Here is a 9,897-nt window from a genome sequence, read left to right on the forward strand (position 1 = left end):
ATGGGGTTGTTTGTTTTTTTCTTGTAAATTTGTTGGAGTTCATTGTAGATTCTGGATATTAGCCCTTCATCAGATGAGTAGGTTGCAAAAATTTTCTCCCATTCTGTAGGTTGCCTGTTCACTCTGATGGTAGTTTCCTTTGCTGTGCAGAAACTCTTTAGTTTAATGAGATCCCATTTGTCAATTTTGGCTTTTGTTGCCATTGCTTTTGGTGTTTTAGACATGAAGTCCTTGCCCATGCCTATGTCCTGAATGGTAATGCCTAGGTTTTCTTCTAGGGTTTTGATGGTTTTAGGTCTAACATTTAAGTCTTTAATCCATCTTGAATTGATTTTTGTATAAGGTATAAAGAAGGGATCCAGTTTCAGCTTTCTACATATGGCTAGCCAGTTTTCCCAGCACCATTTATTAAATAGGGAATCCTTTCCCCATTTCTTGTTTTTCTCAGGTTTGTCAAAGATCAGATAGTTGTAGATATGTGGCATTATTTCTGATGGCTCTGTTCTGTTCCATTGATCTATATCTCTGTTTTGGTACCAGTACCATGCTGTTTTGGTTACTGTAGCCTTGTGGTATAGTTTGAAGTCAGGTAGTGTGATGCCTCCAGCTTTGTTCTTTTGGCTTAGGATTGACTTGGCGATGCGGGCTCTTTTTTGGTTCCATATGAACTTTAAAGTAGTTTTTTCCAATTCTGTGAAGAAAGTCATTGGTAACTTGATGGGGATGGCATTGAATCTGTAAATTACCTTGGGCAGTATGGCCTTTTTCATGATATTGATTCTTCCTACCCATGAGCATGGAATGTTCTTCCATTTGTTTGTATCCTCTTTTATTTCCTTGAGCAGTGGTTTGTAGTTCTCCTTGAAGAGGTCCTTCACATCCCTTGTAAGTTGGATTCCTAGGTATTTTATTCTCTTTGAAGCAATTGTGAATGGGAGTTCACTCATGATTTGGCTCTCTGTTTGTCTGTTATTGATGTATAAGAATGCTTGTGATTTTTGTACATTGATTTTGTATCCTGAGACTTTGCTGAAGTTGCTTATCAGCTTAAGGAGATTTTGGGCTGAGACAATGGGGTTTTCTAGATATACTATCATGATCTTTGACAGTATTTCTGATTAAAAGTCCCTCTTTTTTGTCAACATTGTATCTTCATGAAGTTCATTTACATTAAACCTATTTGTAACAGGATAGATTTAATTTTTTGAACTAAAAATGTGAAAGTGTTCATTTTATCCAAATTGTAAAATTTGTTTCAGAAACCTGACAGCAGGGATATTATCCTTGACTGCTGTTTAGAATCACCTAGGGAATTTGGAGAGAAAATAATTTATATATGGCTGGGCCTGCCCCCAGAATATTTAAATGAAATACCCTAGATGTGGGAGTAGGTATTCGTATATTTTAAATGCTCCTCCAGGGATGTGCAGTCAGGACTAAACTGCTGGCCTAGAGTAACTTCTTATCTCATTGGTGCAACAGTTTCTGTTGCATTTTACCATTGGCATTCCCATCCCGATGCCTGCTCCACCACAATGCCCTCTACTTCTGTTTCTAACAGTTTTTCAAAATGCTTGTGAAATAGCTAGCTTCATTTTCTCTTCCTTTATAACAGTTCTGTAGAGTTGGCAGCACATGTATTATCCCATTTGAAAGCCTTGATTTGCCCAAGGGAGCACAAATAATAATGATAGGGCAAGAATAAGGATTCAGGCATTCTTATATCAAGTCTAGTGCACTTCCTGCTGTACCACACCGCCTTCCATGCTTGGAACCCAATGTTTGACTTTAATCACTCCTTGTCTGCACACAAAACTATAGTTTGATATTATCCAAAGAAAATGCAAACAGAGGCCGGGTGCAGTGGCTCATGCCTGTAATCCCAGCACTTTGGGAGGCCGAGGTGGGCGCATCACCTGAGGTCGGGAGTTTGAGACCAGCCTGACCAACATGGTGAAACCCCATCTCTACTAAAAATACAAAATTAGCCAGGCGTGGAGGCGCACGCCTGTAATCCCAGCTACTCGGTGGGCTGAGGCAGGATAATTGCTTGAACCCAGGAGGCGGAGGCTGTGGTAAGCTGAGATGGCCCCATTGCACTCCAGCCTGGGCAACAAGAGCAAAACTCCGTCTCAAAAAAAAAAAAACACACACACACACAAAGAGGAAAGAAAGGCGACTCATATTGTGTGTAGTTGAGGCCCACTGACTACCTGTATTCAGCCCATGATAATTCCTTCAAGGGCTTTGGCAAGACCTTCAATGTTTAATTATAGACATTTTGTCTTACTAAAGATGAGTCATTTAATAAACAATCAATTCACTAGCCTTTAGCCAATTATCATTTAGTTGAAGAATAGCAGCTAAAATTATGCTCTAGTCTGTTTTTCTCTGTTACTTTGCCCCCTTGTTTCCAAACTTCTCTTCCCTAATTAAAACAATTCCCAACTCTGACAGCTCTGGCCCCCACATCTAGAAAGAAAAACAAGAACTTTTACATTCCTGGCAACATATTTTAAATGTATATAATTAAAGCAGTAAAATTAAAGAAAAAAACATATAAGAAATGTTTTCAGAGCAAAGTACCTTGACTTCAAGATCTAACATAGAATTACATTAATTGTTCAGTGATTTTGATTTTCATAAATCAATCCAAAATCTCAACATATTTTCCTCAACAACAGATTGATATTATTTTGCTTGAATAATCCAAATATTTGTTTAAACTGCCTATTTCTCTTTATTTCTATATAAAAGTCATCCATAACAATATCTCAACAGTGTAACTAACTCAAGAGATTTCTAGGGATTATATTTTAATTTGAAAAAAATTATATGTGATAAAGAAGTCTTACAGATTAATTCTCATTTATTGGCTAGTGGTAAGCTAAAAAATGAACATCCCTGGCCACCCAAACATAGCAGAAAGGGGGGGAAAAATTTCCTACAAGCACTACATAAATTAGCGTGGAGTATCAATGAAGAGTAGAAATCATGTGCCTAGTTCCAATGCTTCTCTATGTTGCCTTAGTTTCCTCATCATCTATGATACAGGGATAATAAAAGTTTTTGCCACACAGAGTTGTTGTGAAGATTAAATGAAGTCTTGTGTATAAAAGCCTTGTAACTGCCTGGCACACTGAACAAGGGCTACATACCTAAGTGTAGGTAGGACTCGTATTATCAGATTGTCGGCATTTGGCATTTTTAATTCTTCTTTCCTAATTCTTGCTCTCTCCAAGGTTGCTTCACAGCCAGAACTTTTGTTTTCAAACTCTGAATTCATTATAGGTACATAAACTTAAATTGAAGAGTGACTATACTGGTTCATATAGCCAATATGTCAGAGTCCCAAAAGTGGACAATGATTTAAATGAAAGAAACCTCATTTATCGGAATGACTGGATTCGTCTGACAGATGTGCAGAGCATTGCTCCACTGAAGATAAGGTGATTCCTAAGATGTCCCCAATGATTTCAGAACTGCTTACCCTAAGCACACAGACATACACTCATACTCTATTCCATACCACACAACACACACCAGAAAACACACATGCACACATACATACACACCTCATACACCAGGCAACACGCACACACATACACACACCACCACTACCACATACACACACTGCCAAAAACTTTTGTAGCAATAAGAAGGGAAAAGGCTGAAACTGGAACACATAGGCTTGTGGCAAAATTTTAACAACATCTCTACTGATTTAGATTTATATTTCTTCAGCCAATATTAAACACTCTTCAAGACACATTCTTTCATTTGATACTGACTTCAATCTGTCTCTTCCCTCTTCAGAATTCCAGAACTCTTTGACCCTATAATAAGGCCTTCTGACCTCCAGCCTCCTGGACAGAGACTTTTGACCATCCATAAAAAAACTTGTGAATGACTTGATGGTTATGAATGCTATCTTAAATGCTTTACAAACATTATTGAATTTAATCTTCACAATTAATCTTTTGGGGACTATTTAGTGAATGAAGTGAGTTTTGAACTCAGGCTGACTTAGATTGTACAAGCCCACATTTCTACTCCTGCCTCAGCCTCCCAAGTAGCTTTGACTACAGGCATGTGTATCATCATGGCCCAGCTAATTTTTGTATTTTTGCAGAGATGAGGTTTCGACATGTTGCCCAGGATGGTCTTGAACTCCTGGGCTCAAGCATCCTCCCACCTCAGCCTCCCAAAGTGTTGGGGTTATGGGCATGAACCACCATGCCTGGCTTAAAACAACAGATCTCTTAAATACGACTTGAGTTATTCCAAATTAACCCACTAAACAGTGGGAATAGAATTTCCTGCTTTGGGACAGAAAACAACTTGATACTTTGTACCCAAACACATAACTCATTCGAATTCTATAATATCCATTTCTTCCAAGCAGAATGAAATTCTATCAGTTGTAGCTCATATCTTCTTTTATTACATGAGATGAATAAAATAGATTTGTACATTTTTAGGGATTTAAAACCTAGCAATAGAATTATAGTCTTTATACCTTTTGACAATGACCCTGATACTGCATAAATGTCACCAGTGAATGAAAACTAATTACAGTTCTTCCAGGCTAAAAAGCAGCAGCTGAATACCACTAATTATGCAATGAAGCTAACAATACAACTAAAAACACTGGCAATAAATGTATTCACAGGGAAGAAAAATAAAGAATAAATGCAGCAAATCAACCATTGTAGAAAAAAATGGCAAATGCTGAAATCTTTCCACATTACACAAAAATTTTAAATAATCATTTAAAGTATTCGTTTTATTATACAATGATTACTTCTATCTCAGCACAAAAGTAATTTTCATAGCTGACACATACCCCCAAATGCCCAAATGCCTCTTTAACACACATTGATAATTGTGAGTTTAGAATTAATGGAGATATGCCTAGGCTCAGATGGCAAACAGCTAGAGTTGACATTCAGTTATGCCAATAATCATAGACCAGTTTCTAAGATCACAGTTATCCAAATGATTGAGAAGGAAAAAAAATGAGATTTTGTTTGGATTTGGGAGAAATAATTGCAATTCAACTTTGTTAACCTGGCCAAGTTATTCTTCCACACAGACTTCTATTCTAGTCAAATTAGATGCTACATAAAATCCTAAGGATTCAATTGGGACCATATGCCAATTTTATCCTTAATATGGTCTGATTCAGGAGAGACTAAGTGGAGAAAAAGAAATATTGTTAATTTGAATATAAACCTATCATAGCTGGGTATCTATTTGAAGAGTGCCATAGGCATCGTTGCCATTGTCAGGAAGCATTTGCCCCAGAGTGAATGTGGGATGAGAAATGTGAATCTGCTCTTACCCCTACCTGGGCTGAGTTTTCCTGTGTCTCTTGAGCATCTCACTTGTTATGGACTATTTAAGGGACTTTCAAGGGTAATTTGGTAAATTTAACTTCGTGTGATTTTTGCCTTACATGCCCTTTTTAGAATCTAATTGTAAGGAGATTATTAAAACTGAAGGTGAGTTTCTCTATAATAATGTATATTTTATGTAAAGAGGCTGAGGATTTTAATACAGTCTTAATAGTTTGAGCTTGGGGTAAGTACTGAGCTCTATAGAAAGAAATTTGCATATGTTTGTAATATTTTAGTGGAGGAATAGATAGAAATGCTGAAACTAATATTAGCATAAGAGACAGCAAACTAAGTGCTAGGCCTAACTCTGAAATTAATTATATGTGACCCTGAAAAGTCACTTACAGTTTATTTACCTTACAAAATAAGGAAGTGGGAAAGAAAGAAACAAAAGAAAAAGTGCGGTTGGAAGAACCCAACACCTTTTTTATGTCACTAGGAGTAAACAGTTTCTTCTTATTCCACAACCTGAATAATAAAGAGCTACCTCCAAACACAGTGCGGGGTCATGACAGACCCTTAATGGACAAGCATAAAACAGTCATGACTCCATAGACTGGGAAGATCAAAATCTCTTGGACTTTATGCAGAGGGAAGTGGGGCTTAGAAAGAGCATAAAATTATGAAAACAATTAGCTACAAAAATGAGTATGTGTTTTGAATAAGTAAAGCTATTAAAATAAGTTACAAAGTTTAAAACTTCTTGGACAAACTAAAGATCAACTTTGAAAATAAAATAAGACCGTTACTTTGCTTGCAAGGCAAAGGAGAGCCTAATAAATCAAGAAACAAATTCCGAGGGACTCTCAGAGCTGAACAGCAAAAGAAACATCTTCTATATTGGCGGGAATTCCTAGACAACAAGCTCTGATTGGTTAAGGACAGCATGGCAAAGTCCTTAGAACTGATCGTTGTACCCTCCATTACAAGACACCCAGTACAGTTTCAAAGAGGCCAGGCATCTGTGTTAGGCACAGGGTCACATGGGAGGAACTTCCACGTACTTACACTTAGGAGTTGGTAAAACTTTCCTATAACAATACAAATAGCCTTGGTTGTCTTTCATATGACAATTATTTTGTAACATAAATTCTAAAATCAGTATTTTCTCAATTTTATTTCATAATTAAAATCAATGATATGGATCAGTTGCACAATAATATGAATAGACTTAACACTACTGGACTGTACACTTAAAAATAGTTAAGATCATTAATTTTATGTTATGTATTTTTAGCACAATTAAATTTTAAAAAAATTTTTAATAAGCAACAATAATTTAGAAAAGTTTCTTTCAGCTTCACTATTCATTATTGGTAATGTACCTTTTTAGGATTGTTGTGAAATTGGGCCAAACTGCTATATAAGTGAAGCCCTTTTGAGTTTGGCTGTGCAATAAAACACATAATAATAATAATAATAATAATCTTAAATACTCCAGATTGTTGACTCTTTTTAACTAGTTTGAAGTTGATGGTCTCACTGTAGCTGTGCATTAAGTTTGATTTTATTTCCATCTATGTCAATATTTATGTCAAAATGCCAAGAAATCTAAATCTTTTTCAATGTTTTCATATGCTTCATTCCTCTTCATTAATTGGATTATCAAAAATCTAAAACCTTATTTATTATCTCTACCCAAAATGTATCTCTTCCCATAAATCAATTACTGCTTTGGATATGATTAAATATCATACTTTATTATTTTTTGTTGTTGTTGTTGAGATAGAGTCTCACTCTGTAGCCCAAGCTGGAATGCAGTGGCGTGATCTTGGCTCACTGCAACCTCCGCCTCCCAGGCTCACAGGCTCAAGTGATTCTCATGCCTCAGCCTCCCGGGCATGCACCACCATGCCTGGCTAATTTTTTTTTTTTTTTTTTTTTTTTTTTTTTTTTTTTTTTGTATTTTAGTAGAGACAGGGTTTTATCATGTTGCCCAGGGTGGTCTCGAACTGCTGAGCTCAGGTAATCTGCCCACCTTGGCCTCCCAAAATGCTGGGATTACAGACATGAGCCACAGCACCCATCCAATTTTTTTTTAATATTCAATCTTTTTCTGAATATCCTCTTAGCTCCCTAAAATTTAAATCTAAAGATGATGAAAGAAGAGTTTATTGAATCATTACAAAACATTTTTCCAAAATGCGTTTCAAATGGAGTATTTGATCTTTATAAATTATTTTGAATAAAGTTTTTTTTTAAATCTACGTGGTGTTTTGGTTTTTCTTTCAAGTTTCCTTATGTCATTAAAAACAAGTTGCAAGGCACGAACCACTTTAAAGTTCAAATCATCCCATTACCCACGGTCTCCAAAGACAATCTAAGTTTTCCCTATCCAAGCAAAGAATCAGAAATGCAAAAAAGGACAAAACTGTCCACTGAAGCAGTCCACAGCCTCTAAAACTGTGGAGGTGGCAGTGCAGGGGGAAGAGAGAGAAGCCACCAGATGATGGGGAGTGAGTGGCTCTGGCCTCAGATGCCAGCACCTCCCACTGAGCAGAGTTAGCACCAAGATTTGGGAGACAGGAACAGGGTCTTTCTCCCTGATCTTTGCTGCATATAGCACCCTGAGAAAATGACTTTCAGGCAGATATGGCCTTTCAAAGGGAGGTTCCTGAGAAAGGAAGAGACAATTAGCTATAGTTTTTTTAGTAATAAAAGAATTCACCTTAAAGGCTCCCAGTTTCCTGCCTTTTGAGGGTAAGAGTCATCCTGGGATCAGAGCAGTCTCCAAGTCCTCACCAGACCCTTCTCAGCAGATTTCCTTGCTCGCTATAATTGAACAATTTATGGAAGTATCTACAAACAAAGTGACTATATCCTGCTAAACCCAAACAAATTGTATCCCAACTCAACTCCCCTTTAGCTGAATGCAAAAATGCCCACAGCCATTTAAACACCACCCAAGAGAAAGAGAATTTTCAGAGGAGTCAGAATGAGATGTCAAAAGTTCTTAACCAAATTCAGGCTAATTGGCTTACTTTTGCAAAATAGTTTTAAATGTATGACCATATGAACCCATTCCTAGGGCCCCTTCTGGAGCCCTGAATGGGACCAAGACAAGTGAGTGACCGTGAAACTCAACCTTTGTATTCACAGTAGGACCTCCTGCTTCAGACTCTAAGCTTCTGGAGAACAGGAACTGCATCTTTTCTATTTCACATACCCAACTCCTCACACAATGCATGATGCAAGTGGGAATCTACATAAAATATCCGATGGATAAATGGAGTAGCACTGATGCATATGAGACCCAGTGTTAACCAGGGGAGGCAATCAACTCCAAGATCAACTGCCAAGATGAAAACCAGGACCAAGGAAAGCTTCTGAGATAAAATGATTTTTAAGATTAATGTAGTGGAGATTTCCAATTGTTTTTTTTTATACCCTTCATCTGACCTCTCCTTCCTAAATTTGAGAGTTAGCCATCAGTTGAGTATTGTGAGAGGTTGTACCCTGCCACTAATTACAGAAACAAAAAAGGCCAGCTACCTGCTTTCCCAGACTCTAGGAGGTGAAGTTAAAAGAACATGAACTAACCTCTGTCAATAAGATACAACCACCAGGGAATTGCATCTGGAGTTAATGATCGAATCCATTCTAGGAATGGCAAGAGCATCTAGCATCCAATGGCAGAGGGCCAGCCATGGTGTGCTGTCTCAGAGGCATGACGTGGTGGTGGTACCAGGGCCAGAATTTATTCTCTAGAAGCATCTCTCAAGATGAATGGCTGTACAGAAACATATTTAACCTCTCTTCATTTGTCTCCATGACAACATACTCTACTGTTTCTTCCTCGTCTCCTTTGAGGGCATGCCAGCATGTTGTCCTCCTGTCTCTCTGACCATTTATCTTTTACTCCTGAAGGCTCTTTCTGATCTCCCTGGCCTTTAAGTGTTAGATCTTCAAGGTTCATCATTAGGCTCTCTTCTTTCCTCATTCTATAATCACCCACTGTCAATCTCTTCCACCCCTCTCTGCTTTAGTTCCAGCCATCATCATCTCTAGGCAAGACTACCCCAGGAATATCCTTCCTGTCACCCCACATTACCAACTTCCACCCAACCTCTAAAATCCAGTGGCTACATTGAAACCAGAATAACCTTGCCTAATGGCAATCAGATCACCCTCTGTGTAAACCCCTCATTGGATTCGCACTACCTTGGGATAAATACCAAAATTCTTACCACTTGTGATGGTTAATATTGAGCGTCAAGTTGATTGGATTGAAGGATGCAAAGTATTGTTCCTGGTTGTGTCTGTGAGGATGTTACCAAAGGAGATTAACATTTGAGTCAGTGGAAGACAAAGAGGCAGACCCACCCTCAATCTGGGTGGGCACCATCTAATCAGCTGCCAGCGCAGCTAGGATAAAAGCAGGCAGATGAACGTGGAAGGACCATGACTGGCTGAGTCTTCCAGCCTGCATCTTTCTGTCATGCTGGATGCTTCCTGCCCTTGAACATCAGACTCCAAATTCCTCAGCTTTTGGACTCTT

The 9,897-nt window shown here is 37.9% G+C and overlaps 1 long non-coding RNA gene across 1 annotated transcript in view; it reads left to right on the top strand.

Annotated features, from left to right (window-relative positions):
* The window catches only part of LOC103890508 (uncharacterized), a 121,244-nt gene extending 112,448 nt beyond the window's left edge, over nt 1–8,796 (top strand). The window contains exon 3 of the long non-coding RNA XR_654831.3: nt 8,499–8,796. This is a non-coding gene — a long non-coding RNA (uncharacterized LOC103890508). The remainder of the gene's footprint in view (nt 1–8,498) is intronic.
* Nucleotides 8,797–9,897: the final 1,101 nt, after the last annotated feature.

This window comes from Pongo abelii, chromosome 3 (assembly GCF_028885655.2).
Source record: "Pongo abelii isolate AG06213 chromosome 3, NHGRI_mPonAbe1-v2.0_pri, whole genome shotgun sequence".
NCBI lineage: Eukaryota > Metazoa > Chordata > Mammalia > Primates > Hominidae > Pongo > Pongo abelii.